Genomic DNA, 20,092 nt, shown 5'->3' with positions numbered 1-20,092 from the left:
GCCTGCATGGTGCTTTATGTCAGTGAAAGCTGGTGTAGGAATATGGAAGCAGAGGGATTAAAATGTCTCACTCCAGTTATTGAATTTGAGCCTTGCCTCAGACTAGTGCAGTTTCCTCGTGAACCCAGCTGTGCACACTCACCCCGGATCATGCAGCCAGGGGAAGCAGTGGTCTCTGGAAGTCCATTGTGAATTAATTATAGAAATTGATGTGCCTGAGCCATGATAGTTCAACTGGGTATCTTGCCTTGTTGTCTATGGGCTCCAGAAGAGCTCCACACAGCAGTGCAGGGAGTCAGGAAGCAGCCAAGAGGCCAGTTTCTTTGCTGACAGATGTGAACAAGGTCCCAGCACAGTGCAAGGAAGGGAGATGCAGGGGAATACCTTTGTTTTAAGGAGAGTGCATGAATTAAGTTTTCTTTCCTAAAGCAGGAGGGATTTTCCCCTGCACTTATTGAAGGTTGCATCTACATTGCACAAAGACAGAAGAAGGGTCTTGTGCTCTACAGGCAAGAGCTGCCCTGTTTCTGTGGTGTGTCTAGCTGTAGAATAAAACCTGCCTGAGAGATAATTTATCAGCAAGGTTTTTACATTCATTGCTTGGGCATACAGGAAACCATGCCTCTGACTTCTTGAACAAGGAGGACACAGAGGGTCAAATGGCAACTGGAATACCTGGACCACATCCTCCCCTGTATCAGAGACAGTGCAGAGGCTCTGACTGTCCTGCCTTGACATTGGCTATATCTTGCAAATCTACCCCTATTGCTGGTAAATGTCTCTCTTTTTTTGTCTCTTTTTTTTTTTTTTTTCTGTCAGGACTTAAAAAGAAAGTTATCTGTCCGTCACTCCACAGAAACAAACTTAAGACATGAGTTTCTGGAGCATCTTCCCCAAATGTGTAGTCTTCTCTCACTGACACAGCCCCCACTAACTCAGTCAAGCAATTTAGTTATAAATTAAAGATTTCTGCTAGTTTTCAACACTGCATCTGCTGGATCAATGTTCTTTGGGAGAAGAATGTCGATAACTATTATTAAAGTTAGATTTGTAAACATGATTTTAAAACTGCTTGAAAAGTGAGCTTTTGCTGGAATTCCTAAATCTTTCCCCCGTAACTTGTCCCTCAAACTTGGACATTAATTCAAGCACTGAACATTTTCAAGGAAGACAGTTCCTCTCTGGAAATGTGGTCCTCCTGCCTTTTGCTCCTGCCTTCTTTTTTACACTTGGTTTTCTCTATATTTCATATGCCACAATATAATCCCTCCCTTCTAGGAGAAAGGAGGCAATAAATTTGGGCAGAAACAGATATCATTTGTATGGGAATTCCAGCCTGAGGTGACTATTTGATTTGGATATTTTCCTCCATTGTCCTGCTTTCCTGTTGGACAGCATGGTTTGTGATATACCCAAGTCTTTTCTCTCGGGGAAGAAAAGTGATGCATTATGGGTGCGTACTCTAATTAAGAAACATAGCTCAGAGACACAAATGGATCACCAAATAACTGATAAATTTAATGGTATAAGACAATAATAATTTCCAAGTAGCCAAATTATTTGAGGCTTTGGATATGCAGCTTTTCAAGAAGACTTCAAAAATTTTCATGGCAAATAGAAAACTTTTCATATTGTTACATGGAAATGTAAGTCTAATTTCTGTAAGATAAGAGTTTTAGCTCAAGAAAAAAGAAAGGAAAAATGCTGGGAATTGTAATAGTTTCCTTAGATGGCAAATCAAGATGTATCTAACTTCTGCATTGGTAAATTGGAACCATTTTCTGAAGAGACGGTATTGAAATGATAATGTTAGTGGTTAGTGATACAGTGAAACTGTTGCCTACCTCAAAACAGAATCTGACATGAGCAGTGGATAAAAGGGATTATACACTACAGTTATAAATACAGACTGTATCACAGATATTTGCCTGTACTAGAGGAATGAATTCATACATTGAAATATAGTAATACAGGTCTGAAATGAAATCCGCTTATCCTTTCTGATGGAGTAAGCAAAAAAGTGTACTATCTTTATAGAAAGGAAAACGAACCAGAATTACTCACAGGGCATCTTCCATTTCTGCTCGGGGAATGGTGCCAGATCAGATTGGAGCTCTCTTGTGTACTTGTTCGTTCCTTTACAGCCCAGCGCTGGGAGTCTGCCCAGCAGCAGGATGCTGGTAGTGTGTCAGACACACACTGCATTGAGCAAAGTGTAATAGCTAGAAACTTTATAAGCTGCGAGTGAATTGGAAGCAGGGTGAAAGTAAGGTTTAGAGCACAGAATAGCAAATCTTTCAAAAAGTTAGTACAAGATTTTTAAAAATCAATTAAAAGTCAGACTCGACTGAATTTTTTTTTAATAATAATTAAAATATTGGATTAAAATAAGCAGTCTAGAAAGTTCTTTAACTCTTAATGGAAATTATCTTTGTTAATGTCTCTTTGTGGCAGCTACAGCCAGAGTTTTCAAGTATTGGGCTGACAGACAAGAACATCCAAGTGAAATTTATTAGGATCAGGCTGTAAACAGAAGTGAGATAGACTAATCTATTTTCATTTCCCAAACAGAGAAACACCAAACTGTGGTCATCTGGCACAGTGAATGGAAACTAATGGAAATGGAAAGCACATCTGAGTTGTAATTGAATAACTCATTATCTGTATCACTGGAAAATAAACTCAGTATTCGGGGGCTGTTTTGGTTTTTTAATATATGCTTAAAACTAACAACATCCCCTGAAAGATCAAAACTACCGCTTTGTTCAATCCCAGGTGCAGTTCAGCAACAAGGACTCTGCAAAACACAGATGTATTTCACTGAAGCAGAGTCAATGCGACTTAAGTGCTTTGCTGAACTGGAGCCATAACTGGACCTGAGTCAGAGACCCATCAACCTCACAGTCTGGAGCACTTCCACAGTTCATAGAAATCCTCTTTCCCAGCTGTAACATTACCTGTCCTGGCAGAGAGGTGTGCAAGTCCTGCAGGGACCTCGAATAAAGGCATTTCCAGAGAGGGTCTGTTTCCTCATTTGTGCTGATTGTGCATGAAGCTGATGTTACATTGTTTGCATGCTCTTGCTTCCTTGTGATCTTTATAACTTGGAAATAAATTATTTGTTTTATGGAGCTGTAGCATATGGCAACAAAGAACCACTCTTTTATGAGGAAATCCCAGGTGACAAAAAGAAAAAGAAAAATATTTGTTGTTGAACTTCTTTATTGCTGTGAATGTGTGAGCACACTCTGATACCCGGTCCTAGGTGTCATATGCGTGTGCATTTCACTCCAAAGACAAGAGTAAGGGAAAGAGCTGTCAGACCTAGCATGGATTTGTTGAGGGGGATCACCTGAGAGCTCATTTCTGTTATTCCTCTTCCTTGTAGCAAGGACCACATTATTTCAATTATCAAAATGGAAATGGAATAAATTATATAAACAACTGAGTATGCATCTCTAGATAATTTTATCCCATTGTGTTACAAATAGAGGACACCAACTACAAAGTTCACATCCATTTGTGGAGAGTAAGTTTGTAAGATGATTTTAGTTTATCTCACTGTATAAAGATGCTCAAAATAGGCCATGAAGTTTAAATACAAGTTGAAATCTCCCTTTAGTTTGATTTGAACTAATCTTTTTTAGAGCTGAACTCACCAAGGATCCATTCGCATATAAACCAATCTTACATTTAACCATTAAGTACTGGAACAGAATTTATTAGCTTCATCGTATCAATGTTTTGGTGTCAGGTTGTTCCTAAGCTGCAGATGCCAAGTGGATAACAGTCATAAAAGACAGTGAAAAATGTTCCTGAGGATATATTACTTGTAATTGGCTATTTTAAAAAAAAATAAGCTATTGATGTGCATGAACATTTTTTAAAAAAAGCTATTGATGTGCATGAACATTTAGTATATGCCAAAAATATGCCATGTTAGTATCAAAGCATTCTCTGACCCCAAATGATTACAGTCTAACAGAGAGACACAGGGGAGACATCATACAGTAGAAAATCCAGCAGAAGCCTTATATTAATAGGTTTGATTTTCGGTTTAAATTCTCTCTTGTGAGTCTCATACTGCTGCCCTAAGAGTGTCAGGAAGGACAGATCATGGTGACTGTCTTTATAATGCCAAATGCCTCATAAATTGCTGTCATATAATGGAAAAATTCTGCGGGGGGGGGCTTGTTTCACTTCAGCATTAATACTTTAATGCATGGGATCTGAGTATGAAAACAGGATCTTCTACTTAAGAGCTGTTCATTCCCTCATCTCAACCTCTGATCACTGAAGTATGACTTAATAATGCTTTCCCCAGCAATCACCTGTGATGTCACAGGGAGAGGATTATGACCTCAAGTGAGGATCCGTAGCAAGATAAGAAAAAATCTTAAACTAAAAAACTGCTTCTTTATGCAAATAGCATCCAGTAATAAAAGTGAGGAGAAAATATGTTCCAGTTGGTAATCTGCACCTTTGATCTTACTCTATTCCCATGGTCTCTTAATATTTGTTATGCCTTTTCCTCATTAACAGAATGGAAGTAATTGCCCTTGTTGAAATGGGATCATAAAACCAGGGATCTTGAGAATTCACATTCATAAGTCTAAGTACTGGTATGCAAATATTTAAAAGCAAATATTTACCTAATCAGCACTGTAAAGTCTCACCTTCACATAGATATCAGTCACCTATAATCTTTGCTTAACAGATGTACAGCAGAATCCACACCTAACAGTTCTTCACAGGAGGTAAGTTTATTAAATGGACAAAGTGTAGAATTCACCTTAACGTACCCCCTGAATTCCAGATCTAAGATATCCTTTTAGACAACGCCCAAACCTAACACTGGAGATCTGGGCTTTAGCCTCTCCTCAGCCCCTGTCTTTAAATTTGTCTCTAAATTGCAGTTCAGTCTCACTTCTTTTTCTGTAGAAAGGTCGATTTTCACATTTCCAGATCCCGTAATGGGTTTTATTCAATGACCACCTGTATGAGGTGAAAAAGACCGTGACCCCTGGTCCCATCATCCAGAGAGCTGCATGCTGGAGAAGCTAAGATGGGTCCAAGGGGAGAACTTTTCTTGGAAGAATAAAGATTTAGAACCTCTGCTGAGAAGAGTGGGAGCATGAAAAAAGGGAAAATGCTTTGCCAATAAGTGTGAGAGTCCCAAAACTCTTAAAGGACAGTATGAATACGGGACTACAGAACAGACTCTGAGCCTGGAAAGATTTTACTGGGTTACTCAGGAAAAGTTTCTACAGCATATGAAGAAGCAACTTGAGAGCTGCCTCATTTTTGAATGCCAGCATAGCTCTCATGCTCACCAGATCTTAGAATGTTGGTGTTGAGCTGGAATTTCTTCAGCTCTCAGATCAAAAGCATGATCTGAGTTTTCTTTCAGACTTTCTAAACCTGTGTGATGGTTTGACTTTGGCTAAACGTCAGGTATCCACCAAGTCGCTCTATCACTCCCCCCCCCCCCCCCCTTTTTCCCCTTGTTTTCTCAACAGGGCAAAGAGGGGAAAGAAGATAAACTAACCCTTGTGGGTGAAACAAAAACAGTTTTAATATAAGCAAAGCGAAGCAAAGGTCCGCGCGCGGAAGCAAAAGCAAACAGATTTATTCTCTCCTTCCCATGGACAGGCGATGTCGGGCCTTCTCAGGAAGCAAGGCTCCAATACACGTAGTGGTTGCCTCGGAGGACCAAGGGTGACCCCACCCCCTTCCTCCTTTCTCCCAGCTTTATACTGAGCAGACGTCATATGGTCTGGAATATCCCTTTGGTCAGTTCGGGCCAGCTATCCTGGCTGTGTCCCCTCCCAAGATCTTGCCCACCCCGTCCCACTGGGGGAAATATCAGAAAGAGCCTTGGTGCTGTGTAAGCACCGCTCAGCAGCAGCCACAACACCAGGGTGCTACCAACACCCTGCCAGCTCCCAGCATAAACCACAGCACCGTGAGGGCTGCTATAGGGGAAAATCGATTCCAGTTCAGCCAGACCCAGTACAACCTGTCTTCCATTCTAACACTAAGCTGAAGCTTAGTCTGAAATAGGATAGAAAAATAACAGTTTGGTTAAGAAATTTTCCTAGAACTTTGCACAAAATTCATGTGTATACCAGGAGGGCCATTTTCATGAAACTCCTCTTGGTGCTTTGCAATTCAAATTGACATACTCCTCAGGGCCTTTTAGCAGTGAAAAATTATTAACTGACAGAATTGCAGTGGTAGAAGTGTTGTAACCATGATGGTCCAAGCATATACTATTTTCAATCTACATTTTGTTCTCTTCAGACATAAAATAAGGCTCATGTGCCTGAAAGACCATTTTTTTTGTTTTTTTCCAGCAAACAAACCTTGCCCTGGCTATTTGACATTCTCACCACAGCGTGCAGGGACAGAAAGAGCTGGCTGCTGCCAGTGTTAAGCAGCCAGATTTAATGGCCTCAAGGGTCGGACTTGTGCTTCTATGACCAACTTCACTATTTCAGGGGTTTCCCAGTTCTTTCTGCTCTCTTTCCTTTTGCCTTAGCCATATAAACCTCTGACTCTGGAGATCATAAGCACATAGCGAAGGTTTTCAGTGCTCAGACCTAATCACTGGTGTCACATATCTACAGGACAAGCCTCAGGTTATTGCTATCCAATACACTGATCAGAACAGAATAATTTAAAGTGTGATTTTAGTCCACCTAAAAATTGACAGGCAATTTTTCTGTAGCCTCAGTGCTATGCATTCCTCTCTAAAAATGAATTTTAAAATTGCATTTGTAGTAGTCTGGGTTCAAGAAGTGACAGCACAAATCCATGCAAGAAAATAACCCGGTTTGTGTTATTAGCTATATCCCCCCTGCCTTGGGGAGACCCTCAGCCACAGACTGCTGGGAGGATAGTCTGGAGGAGTGTCGCTAGGTACTTGCTTAAGTCTTACATTACTGATTAGATATCTGCTTGCTTTTGAACACTGTATAATAGAGCATACAGAGCTGGGCTGTCCACGGTGCCTCTTCCTGCACTTCTGTATAAGGGGGAAAAAACAACTTCCAACATTAGTAGTGTAGAAGTGTTCCTGATATGCAAAGCAAAGAAAAAAGAATGGGGATTATATTTTCTGTAAAGAGATGAAAATCTGAAAAGGTTTTATGAATGTAGTTTGAACACAAACTCTTGAGGAAATACTGAAAGAAAAAAAAAAAAAAAGAAGAATCAGCAAAAATAGAAAAATGCAGGCCTATGAAAGCTTGCCATGATCATTCCTAGTGAAAACTATTAGAATATGGTTTGTGTAGATACTGAATAACCCCATGCTGGTTGCTCTGAGATATCTGAAGATTGAATTCTGTCAGATCAATATAAGAAATGTGCTTTCAATACAATGTCAACACTTACAGTAATAGGCAGCAAAATGCTGCATCCACATCTAACTCTGTATTGCCATTTCGGATTTGAGTTCAAATATGTAAGAAATTTTATGACATGCCACAGGAGAGGGATATAGTTTCTGCAGCAGAGAGTATTTTCTCTCTTAGACATAATGCAGCCTACTATCCTCCATTTGCATTTTATGTGCATTTAAGGTTAAAAACCAAAGAAAACAGACAATTTTAAGACATTATTCTCCCTGCCAGTGTGGGGATTTTCAAAAACCAGCACCTGAACTCCTGTCACCCAGCAATACCAGAAGCAGGCACAGCAAGCCTGGCAAAAAGGGATTCCTTGACTGCACAGTGTGTTTGCTCTGACAGGAATGGATGGCTCCTCTCTTCAAACTCAGAATGATAAAAATACTGCCAAAAAACACAAAGATGAACCAAATGAATTTTAAGCTCTGACATTTACAAAAGCATTTCCCAGACAAAAAATTAATAGGCTTCATGTGTTGAAAGACTTGCTGTCACCCATGTCAAGTTTAAAAGTCCATGTCACATCCCTCTTAGGTGCCTTTCTTCTTAACAAAGATGCCTGATTCTAAGATGTAGCTTGATCTCACCAGTCCACAAATACAGAGAAGCCATTATAAGACAGGTTCTTCTTACTCTGAAAAAGAAAAACAGAATGTCAGCAGTTTTTGTTATTATAGCTCTAGGGAACTAAATTGGAATTTTTTAAGGTAAAGGCATCAGACCATTAAAGCATATCTGTTTATGGTTATAGAAAATGGAATAGATCTTTAGCATATACTGTATTCATAGTGTCATCAAACCGTTCATTTCAGGTCTGGAAGGTTTATTAAGTTTCCTTTATGGGTTGAGGGTGCAGGCATAGGTTTCAGAAACAAGGTCATTTCAGAAGCCAAACTACTCCGTAAGTAAAAGGACATACTCCAAAACCAGTTTTTAACATGATATTTAATTGCACTTAATGTTTCTCTTGCCACGCATCAGTGACTCAGATGTCTTTTTTCATGGATATAAGTTCACACTGTACTCCTAAATATAGTTAGCACTTTTCAGCAAATCTCTCCTTTATTCAATAGGGAGGTCATTTATCTTCCTATTCAAAAGAATGAAGTAAGGGGATCTCATTTTCCCTCCTTTTTCTTTTGTTTGAGCCTCCAATGCATTGGAGAGCAGGGACTTATTAGGTCAGGAAATGGAGTCAGAGCTACAGATTAATCAATCATGCCTCATGTCCTGATATTGCAACACACAGACTGATGTCATTGAGAACTGATGAATGCCACATCTACATGTAAAACTCACAGGCTATGTCGGGAACTCATTCCACAGCTATTTTGTGGTTACCTTCAACTCTGATTGATACCACCTTCTCAACACTTCCTTCTGTAGTCCCTTGTGCTCTGTGAAGGAAGGGAACTTATTCCTGACACACCACTGCCACTAAGAGATGGGGATTCCAGTTTTTTCTCACAAACTCCTTCAAAGTTGGGTCCCAGAGAAAAAGAAGTTGATCTTTAAGATCTAAAATTTGTGCAAATTCAGCAGTGTTTGCTCAGACAATTTTTTTGTGACACATTTCTCCATTTCTCAGGGCACCTAAGAGCCTGTCAGAGTTCACATACCGTAGGAGGTGATTAATGCTCTGCTCGCTTTCTCTGAATATTGAATGCTTGCTCATCCAATATGAGCAGATCAAGAACAAAGGACCACACACATTAAACCGCTAGACATACTAGAGAAGAGTTTGCTACAAAAAGTTACCACATTCAGACAAGAGATGGGAGTTAAAAGCAAACCAAAACCAGTTTAGTTAAAATAACATTCAATCTGAAGTTATGCCGAAAATGAAAATTAAATGAAAAGGCTTGGGGGAAAAAAATCTCACCAATAATTTTAATTTTCTTTAACACAATGAAATTTTCTGTTTCTTGGGGTGAGAAAGTATCAAATGTTGAAAAAACTTTTCATCATTTCATTGAAAATCCTCATCTCTTCTCTTGAGTGCTACAAGTAGTGACCTGAGCACAGAGATGCTGAGAAGTTAGACCACGTTCCTCCTTCTTTTATCCAGGCCATGCAGCCTTCCAGGAGAGACCTTGCTACCTTTGCACTCCAGATAGGAGAACTCCACCTGGGGATCCAGCCAAACATGTACATTAAAATGTAAATTTTAAAATTGTGTTTAAAAATGTAAAATGAAGGCATTTTTAACATGTAGTGGATTTGGTTGTGTTCATGTGGTGAGGTTCTGAGTGCACGTCAGTTCATGCCTTCAGAAGCTACTTATCTGCCCAGTCCCTGCGGAGAGGCACAGCACATGACAAATGCTTTCCATGGCACTGTAAGGAAATTAGAGTACAAAACACAGACCATGAGCTCACAAGACAATTAATCCATCAAGCAGTGCATTCATTACATGTATCCAATGGGGTATTAGGGAAAATGGCAATCAGAAGCCTGTTCAGAAGTATTGATGAGAACAGCACCGAACCTCTAAAGCCCAAATATTTTCTACTCACCAGTATGATGTTTTTTGGAATACAGACCGGCTTTGGATACGATACCCAAGTCTACAACAGAATTAATAAACATGCTTTGAAGGACAGGAATAGGGGAATCACTGCTGGAAATTGAGCACTGTGACATGTCTATGGTTCTGATCTTACTGAATTTTATGAGAAATAAGTAATTTTAATTACTGATTTTCCAAACTAATTTCAAACATTTCTCCAAAATACACATGATGCTACAGAGACTCATGTGCATAATGAACATCTGTAGTAAAACTGCTTTATTATGGTTTGTTTGATGTTGTTTATTGCATACCCATTGGTTATTGGAATAGTATTAGCGAGCAGCATTTTGAAGATGGATGCTAAATTTTGCTGTGGCAAATTAGTGTCAACCAAGAACATATTAGCAAATAAAAGAGTGCATCTGCTCCAAACAATGGGTTTTCTTTGTATCATGATGATGATTGAAAGACTGTAATAAAGAAATGATACATATACTGTATCTCCCAAACTACATTAAAAAGCTGTTGCAAGTAAACAGTAATGCAGCAGGATAGACAACTACATTGCCTGTAAACAGCATTTAGTGGCAGGACACCAAGCAGTTTTCCTTGTGTTTACGAGGAAAACACCATGCTCAGTACCCAAATGCAGTTCAGTGGAAAGCATTTGTTGTCTCCCCTGCCAATACTGTTTTGTTTCAACTCTCCCATCTGTCCCCATTTCCTGGATATCTCTTTGTCTGAGTTTGTCCCCTTTTCCTCCCCTCTAGATTAATATCAATTCTAGGCCAGGGTGTGTAAACTCCCTTGATGATCATTACAGTAAAACTTCAAGAAAACATCTTTCTGAGATATGGATAGCAGCATATGGGGACAGTTTGGTTTATGTCTCATTTTTCATACTAATGTGGTTATTTTATAGGACTGCATCTCATCTCCTGTCTGACTAATGCCTGAGTTGTGTCTCATTCAAATGAGAGGTTCCTCAGGTTCACTAGAGCACAGGAGGTTGAAAGCTTTATCATGCATTCAATGTTGCAGTGAATATTTCCTTAACATTGCTCAGTAGTGAATAAACTTTACTCATCAGCCTCCTGGATTTTGCCATCTTGTAGACAGTTCAGTTAACACTGAAATGCCATGATACATATGTGAATTTCTTTTTTTCTTAGCCAGGAGGAAATCGTGGTTCAAATCATTCATGTGGTTTAGGTTTTCCTATAGCTGGAATGACACTCTAATGCTTGATGCTCACAGTCACTTGGCAGACTCCTTGTGGGTGTCAAAAATGTTCTTGGCTTGAACTACATGTCTGAGCAAGTACATTTCCTTGAGGACAGTGCTAGACACAGCAAAAATGTCATCCAGTGCAACTACATAGGAGAGAGAAAGATTTTAAATGGGGGCTTTGCAATGAAATTTCTGTTTCTAATTACTGGAGCAGAGGGAATCGTGGGGGATGAGGATGGAGGGAGAGGAGATGTGCATTAAGAATTTGAAAAACAAAGTGTTCCTTTTCCTTTAAAATTCTCACATTGAATGGCTATATTTTCAAATGCAAATTCATTTTTAAGAAAAAAATATCTGTCAAAAAGATTAGTTAGAAATTCAGGTGAAATATCTCAAAACCATTCATGTGAAATGTTTCAGTGAGTCATATCTGTGTTTGGGGTCATGATTTCAGGTTAAGCACATTTACAAGATTTCCACTTTGTCTTGCCTTGAGTTTGGATTTTTTTTAAATCTTCAGTTCTCTTGGAAGGGGAAACTGGATTTGTGCTCAAACCTATGTTCAAGAAACAGTTCATATTACAACTATTTTCATGCCCGTAAAAGTGCAGTTTTGCCAGCAAAGTATATCCAGGAAAACTGAATGCTGGAATGAACTCCCTGCTGAATTACAAGTGTAATTAGTGAAGGTCAAAACTTCATATATTAGTTAATGTATTGCAAAGCCCTTCCTCTTACAAAGTTTGCAATACTACTCCAGCAGTTCACATGCTTTTTATATCTTGACTGCCAGCTCTGATCACAAAGATGAAGTCTTTGCAGAAACCTAGTGGATGGCAGGTTCAGTGTGAGCACTTGGTACCACAAAATCTGCCCACCCACAGTTGTACCCTGCCACTTCTGCGTCACCACAACATGAGTCACCACGACATGACTGGCTGAGCTAAGGTTTCCCTGGCAAGTGACACACCTTGAGATTCAGGCTCTGGTCCATGATGAGACTTCAATGCTCTTAGCAAAATTTAAGTAGGATTTAGCTGCCAAAAAGGACAGTACTCAAAATTTCTGCCTAGCCCCCACCCCATGCAGAGAGTTATTCACCCTAAACTTCCCTGATACCTGCTTGAAAGACCTTTGTTTTGGAAAATACATGCACATCACTGGAGGAGAAGCCAGGTCCAACCTTACAGCTGCATGATCCAATCTCACTTTGTTCTGTCTGGCTTCCTCACTTACTCCTTAGCTTCATACTGTACAGTAAGTTTCTGTTAGCAGAATGGAGGACAAAGCAGCTCCCCCACGTCCTCTCCTTCACAGCTTTATTAGTAAGGGGAAAGACTTGATCTTTGTTACAGCTACCTAGAGTGTGCTGTTTTGGGCAGCTCATCAGGACAGGAGAAATGGATTTGAATCCCATATTCAAAAAATGTCTGAAAAAGACAAAGATCCTGTATGGCTGAAGAAGATAAAAAATGTGTGTCCCACTTTCTGGTAACCCCTGTAGCAGCAGCCTTTAACATAAAGAATTAAATATCACCTCCTCTTTCTCTGACAGTGCTTTAAAAAAAGAGGAAGCCATTCACCCAAAACAACCAGCTTGGAATGTAAACGAGGAAGGGACTGGATTATACATCCCAGCCACACATAGATACTGAATTCATGCCTAGCTGTAGACATTTAAGTAAGGGTAAGTAAAGTTACATGGTTAGAAAGGACACCTGGAACCTCATGGTAGATAAGAAGGTGAGTAGGGAAAAAACTAATAACCAAATGAAGTTGCCACGTGGAGAGGCTCAGTACAGACAGATGGAAGGACTCTGTCACCCGTAGAATAGACCATGACACTCATTGACACAGGCTGTTGTAGCTGACAAAACTTTGTATGGCTTTAAAATGCAAGAAGACAAGTTCATAGAATTAAATCAGTTAGGAGGTACTGAGCAAAGAGATACCACCTCTGATCTGATGGCAGTTGTGGACTAGAAGACTGTACCAGGAACATGCCGCTGCATACGTGCCTCACTCTTATATACTTCTCTAAGCATCTGCTAGAGTTCACAGAGACCAGCGTTTAGACTAGGTGGACCTTTGATTTACTGATTTCCCAGCTAGCTTGTTCTTCTGGCTCTTATCTTAAAATGCCTCTTCCTTGACTTTAGAAAAGAAGACATCACATTTTCCCACAGACTTTGCCTTTCCTGAGCACTGTTGGCTGTGCATAATTAGGAGATCAGTTCCTGGGCTCAGGAAGATGAAAATTTGGTGTGTTATGATGCAGACTTCACTGTCTGAGGGGAACAAAAATTAGACCACTGAGTTTTATTCTTTCTTTTGAATCCAAATTAACACACAAAATGACTTGTTCAAGACCTGCTAGTGATTTAATGGTAAAAATCACTATCAGTCCTAAATAGCACTAGTCCTTAACCTCTTTGTTTTACACACTCAGCTATAAATTACAACAGAAATAATTCCTTTTTCTCATTCTTCATATTTCTCCTATTTTAAAATAAAAGCTTCTTAAAGTAGAGACTTTATGTTCCTCTATGCGTGAATCTCGTACTATGTACAATACAAACATGAATAATACAAATGTTAGCTAGAATGCGCAAGCAGCCACGCAGCTGCCAATTCTTCGTGGTGTGTTGAGTGGTCCCTGGCATGGGATAAACTGTGCAGCAGACAGCTATTTCTTTCCTATTGATAAAGACCTCATTTTCAGATCTTCTCCTGTGAAGCGCCCAGCTCATAATTTTTCACTCTGCTCTTTCTTTTTAGCCCAGGGAGAGACTGGGAGCCAAGATATCATATTTTCATAGCTGAGTGAAGCTGCCAGATAGCTAGTGAAGGGTTAAAGAAAAACAAACAGCCCCTCAAGATGTTCCTGAAAAACTCATGCAGATAAGCACATGGGAAGCTCAGACAGCCGGCCTTCTGTTAAGTATGTTACAGAAATTCCCCATCTTGAGGTAAGGAAGATAGAGGCACTGTTAAATTATGTTTCCCGTGAGTGTTGCTAAGGCATACTTACACATATTATATGAGGTAGAAAATTAGTACTTTGAATTGTTATGGTTACATTTGCAGTAAAGTGTAAGTGTTTGCAGTTTTTCAGAAGTTTGCCTATGGTTTGTCATGCAGTTCACCGACTGAGAAGAAAATTTACTTGCTGTAAAATAGCGAAACAGATCAATGGCTACAAGGGAACAATTGCAAACCCTACCCAGAGTCCTGTTTCTGGAAGAAATTATTATTCTAGAGATGAAAAGACAGCTCCAGGCTTCACATTTATACACTATTTACCTTTAGAAAGGTTTAGGCCTGATCCTCATTGCACACTCGGTAACGATCATGGAGGATTTGCACACACTGGCGTCAGTCTCTGCCCCTCAGAGGTGTGAATCTGCTTGTGAATGGAGGCTCAACACCTGAAATAAGGTTAGGGTTTCTTTGGTAATAACAAGTGTCTCTAGCAATAGTAGAAAAGATGTGGCATCCAGGCTCAGAATTTTTTAGATATATATGCGTATAACTATATATGTGTATGCTTATGTATTTTATTTACATGTGTGCATCTGTATTTACATGCATATGTATATATGATGCATGTAGGCTATATACTTAAATTGGGTAGCCCCACTACTGTAAGAAGCGTGAATAAGGCTGAGCTCTGGCAGCCCTGGACAGTGGTGATATGAATTGCTCCCCTTTCTCTCTTTTCAACATAGGTAAGTAAGGCACCTACTGTAGACAGGCTGAGCAGAGCCTGATAGCAATTGCAAGGGATAATCAACTCTCATTGCGACAAATTACATGCTTTTTCTGTATCTACACAGTACACATGTCAGGAAGAAAATAAAAAGGAAACAAGCATAGAAGCTGTCTGGTACCTATGCACCAGCAGTACTGTTCAGTCCCTTACCTGAGCACTGACCAGTCATGAATGCTGCTATCATCACACCATAAATGAGGACAAAGCCCAAGAATGGTAAGTTAATGTGTCTAAGGCCACACTGAAGTCTTGGGTCACAGAAGAGAACTGAATGTATGTGACCCTAAAGACCACTGACCCATTCTTCCCCTACTTGCAGTCCTAAGAAACATCACTTCAGTATTATAGGGTGTCAGATAATGTGCCCTTGGTTTGCATTTGTGTGTGAGAATAGGTTGCCATGTAATTCCCACATAATTTTCAGTGCTACCACTGTGTGGATGAAGTTTGGCAGCATCATTCAGCAGTATATAAAAACTATTCAGTGGCAAAAAAGACAAAGCAAGAGCTTTTTACTTCAGTCAGACTGAAAGCAGAGATCCCAAACCCCAGCTTAATCAATCAGTATAACTTTGTTGGCTTTACCAGCTGTGGTTTTATCCCTGATGAAGATGCTGAACATTCATTTCAACTAAGCATTCAGCAAGTGATTCTTGCCTTCCTGTTGCAATATCCTCTCCAAAGTTACATGCAATTGCTTCAAAGGGAAATTTATTTTCAGTGTCCTTGTCACAGGGACTGTTTTCTTAAAAGCTGTAAGTGCTTTTTTCATAGAACCTCTCCATCTAGATCTAGTGGTTATTTGCTCTTTGAAGATGCTCTGCACATCCAGTGGCGGGACAAGCTGAGTAACGTGGACTGAACATACAGAGAAAAATCAGAAAAGCAACATTTAATTTCTCTCAGTGATTCATTTGTTAAGGGTCTTTGACTTTAATTTGTAGGTGTAAGGCAAAGATGGAAGTGATGAATTGTCTGATTTCTGTTAAACATTAAGCATTCTTTACTGAGTATCATAATAACCCCTGTATCCCCCATCAAATACTGAAAACACTCAGAACAGGATGCTCTATGATGTAAAGTCACTTACAGGAACAGCAAGGTGAGCAGTCAGTACCTTATTTCTATATCAAAAACAAATGTCTGGAAATATTGGAAAAATGTGTTAGGGAGATAACAGTGCCTGGGAGGGGAGAGGCAGCTTGAGGATAAGAGGAAGGGTATTGAGCTCCACTGTTACTAACCATTCAGCAGAAAATGGCCCAAGACTGAATATGTCCTTTTATGGCAGTTGTAAGAGAGCAAACACATCACAGAGAAAAGGAACAGGGATGAGGAGAACTGATTCAGTGTGAAGCAGTTTTGTCTTCCCAGGTTGCTTCTTTCTGGGCAAACTACTTGTTCACCTCTAAACTCATCACCTACCACCACAAACGGTCACCTCGTTAGGGCTTGTACAATAAACACTGATGCTTAAATTTAATCAGAACTTTTAAAAATTACAACAGCAGTTAGCTGGGTTGCCACATGCAGCACTCTGAGGCGGTGTCATTAGTTAAAATCAAAGGTCACTGTTTTCTTTGTTGTCTGCTAATATGATTTTGAATATTACTGCTTTCCAGCTATTACTATTTACACTGGGTGATTGGCTAGACTCATTAAAGTGAATGAATGCCAGGAGATGACATCATTTACATTTAATTGTCTTGTTTATCAGCAAAGTCTATACAGTTGTTTTAATAAAGGGCAGGGGAAGATAAAGGCTACATTTGCATTCTCTAAGGAGCCTTTGACACGGGTCTAGGATGCTGTTGACATTTATTATTTGCAAATGAGAATCAAATAACGTTTTGCTTTGCAACTGTTGCTCTCTTTTTTTCAGTAAGTTATAGTTTTTCATTACTGTTATTATTCGTGGATGTTAATGAGTGATACTCAGTTTCAACTTTCTAGCAGACTTTTATCAGGATTCAGAAGAACTAACACTTGTTCAGCTTGCTCAAATTCCTCTTGCTTGCAGCATAAGATAATGTGTTAATGCACCAACTTTACGGTAACTAGAACAAGAGTTTAAACATAGGCATAAACTATGTGCTTTTGGGAATCAGGACATTACAGCTTCAGAAATCAGACGGTCAATATTTTGGGGGGGTTTGTCCCTTTTTCTATCTAAGATTTCCAGACAATACAAATTAAGCATGCAACACATTGCTAAATTTGCACTTTTTTTTTTTTTTTCATCCCATATGTGATTAAAATACAAATGATTTGGTGGGCTGATATGTGCAGATGCCATAATCCTTCCTCATGTGACCTCACAGCAGAACTATGTCAGCTGTTGGCTGCCAAATCTCCCGGCTCTGAAGCTTCTCCATTATGTCTCAGTCACAGTTCATCTTTTTTCCTTATTTTCTACCCGCATACTCCCTTGAGGGTACAGCTGTGCTAACTGGTTTTTACATTTACACATTCATCCCAAAGTGTTAACTTTATCCACAATAAAGCCAAGCATGCCATTGCCATCTATGGACCCTACTCCATATTTGACTTTTAAGTCTGTCTTCAAGGAACTGTTCTGTGGTCAGATACATCAGCCTGTTTCCCTTTCCAGACTAAGGAGGGAAGTGCCTGGCCTTCTTCAGAGCTGGTCTGTGAAGTGTTTTGCATTTTGGTTTAGTGTGTCCTGACTATCTGTCCTGTATCTACTCAGATGCTGCTGTTTGGTGAGGGAAGCTGGTATTTAATGCACACAAGAGAAAGAAGAAAATGAAGGCATATACATTTCTAAATTTATATGCCTTTCAGGCAATGGCACCTAAGGTAGACTCTGGATTTAAGTGATGTCTATGCTCAAGATAGTGATAAAGGACAGAGACTGCCTGTTTAACCCTAACCTTTCAGGAGCAGGAAGGTGGGTGTTGTACCTCAGTTTGGGAGAGGTCCCTGTGAGGTCATTGCAACCCCTCCTTCTCAACATTAGCTGTGTAATGAGCTGGAGTCCAGAAGCCAGTCTGAACTACTCATGGCTGTCTTGGACTTAGATCTGCTAAGAGATATCTGAGTCCATCTTGGGCTTCCACAATGGGAGTTCTGGCTAAAACCACTAAATCCTTTGCACTGTTTCCAAATTTCGCAGTTTTTCTTTTAAATTCTGATATAAAAGAGGAACAGTTTTCTTTAATCTTAAAAAAAAAAAAAAAAAAAAAAAAAAAGTGAAAAGGATCTGTGTGCTTGGGAGTGAAAATTTAAGTCTTAACCAATCTCTGAAAGTCACCAGTCCATGATTATTTTGTGCACTTCAGTCTACAGGCTTCATTTGTTTTGCTAAGAAGCCCAAGGCAGCAACAGAAGTATAGCTGCTGGATAGATCCATGCCTGTGTTTAACATAGGTAGGAACATACTGGTTAGAAGCATTTCTCGTGCCAAGAGTATAGATGACATTTTCTCTTCAACTGCCAATAAGCACTTTGGACTTGATTCTCTGCTTCAATTTTACACCACTGTAGCTTCAGTGGAATTACACTGACCTAGAGTCCATGTGACACAGCAAAAATCAATTCTTTCAGTTGCAACAGGACCTAAATTCAATTACAGGTATATATTTGTATAATTTTTCTTTCCTGTTAAAAAACAAACAAAACACACCTAACAATAAGTATTGCATTATTTGTAACTGGTGAGTAAAACCAATACCAAAGAGCTACTCCCAGTGGACCGCTGTGTTTGGGGTGATCTTAAAATAACCCATCATTTCTTAGCTGGTATTATGAAACAGTAGCAAGAAAAATAAGCAGACTACTACTTCACTTTTGTCTAATTACTCTGGCAGATGAAGGTGTGAAATGATTAGCCAGTAACATATGGGCTTGAGTTTGGAGAAGTTCCCAGTGAGAATTCATTTTATTCCAGGCATATTTTATCATTTAATTTAAGGGCGTTAATCCATGGGTGAGCCTCTGCCTGCCACTCTATCACTTGCTTTCTCACCCTTATGAAACATATTCCTAATCTTAATCATGCTTTCTTCTGCTTACTTGCAAACAGTGTAAATAACCCCCTGGCCTGATGCTGATGACACTGGTGGGTGGGGAGTTGCATTGTGATGTGGAGCCTGATCTTCACATGACAGCCATAAAACTGAGAATTTACTGTTTGGGTACAATAAGGGGTCTCAACAATGCTGATCATATCTATCAGTCCCATAATGAAAAGAAGATGTCCTTTGCTTTCTGAGAAACACATTTTTCAGTGCTGTGAAGGGGCTGTATCACTACTGTTTTTACTTGAACACTGAAGCAGCATTTCAACTCACTAAATATAGGCAGCGTAGGAAGGCACAGCCACATAAACACCATTTTTCCACTTCTACTTTAGTTGCAACGTTCCCCACTTAGCTATATTTAGCTTGTATTTGAGGTGCCTAAAATACTTGCATTAAAACAAGCAACTGTGTATTCTCTTCATCTAGCTGGTCAAGACCACAAATAAGAATGTCCTCATTTGGTGTAATAATGCACAATTTTGCATGTGTTCACGTATTTAATCCCCTAGTACTCTGCTTGTGCTTGCTGAAGCTCTGTAGCCAGAAGATAACAATGTGTGGAGTAGAGACAGGGTTTCAGTTTTCAAACACAGGAAACTTAATCCCTAATCTGGATGCTCCAAATTGCCATTTAGACATGTAAATGTCAATTTTATGCACCTAAGTGCCAATTTGAGTGTCCAAATGCATGACTTGGACATCACATTAAGGCATCCATTGGGTTATATTGCTTGTTTTATCTATCTGAGTGCACATTATGCGCTGTAAGCAATTACGGTCTGTTCCATACAAGTAAATCAATTCATTCAAGTAGCTTTCCAGAAGAAAGTGATTTCAGCACAGCAGAAAATATTAAAAACAAGTAGCTGGTCATGTGTCAGTGTCATGCTCACCTAGGTGCACCTTTGATTCCCCATCAGCACCATGTAAATTGCCGGTGCCTGAGAGCCTCCATTTACCATAATTTCTAAAAAGTATCTATCTTAATGTGAGCACAGCCATTTGGGAACCCTGTTCCTGCTGCTGTATTGTAGTCTGCCTGCTGTGATCCCTGAGCTCAGAGGAATATTGGGGCACTCACAAGCAGGCAAGGTGGGTGCTGAGCCATGCCTCAGAGAGCCAG

The sequence above is a fragment of the Athene noctua genome, chromosome 6 (assembly GCF_965140245.1).
Source record: "Athene noctua chromosome 6, bAthNoc1.hap1.1, whole genome shotgun sequence".
Lineage (NCBI taxonomy): Eukaryota > Metazoa > Chordata > Aves > Strigiformes > Strigidae > Athene > Athene noctua.
The sequence above is the reverse complement of the archived record's forward strand: the minus strand, read 5'-3'. Positions refer to the sequence as shown.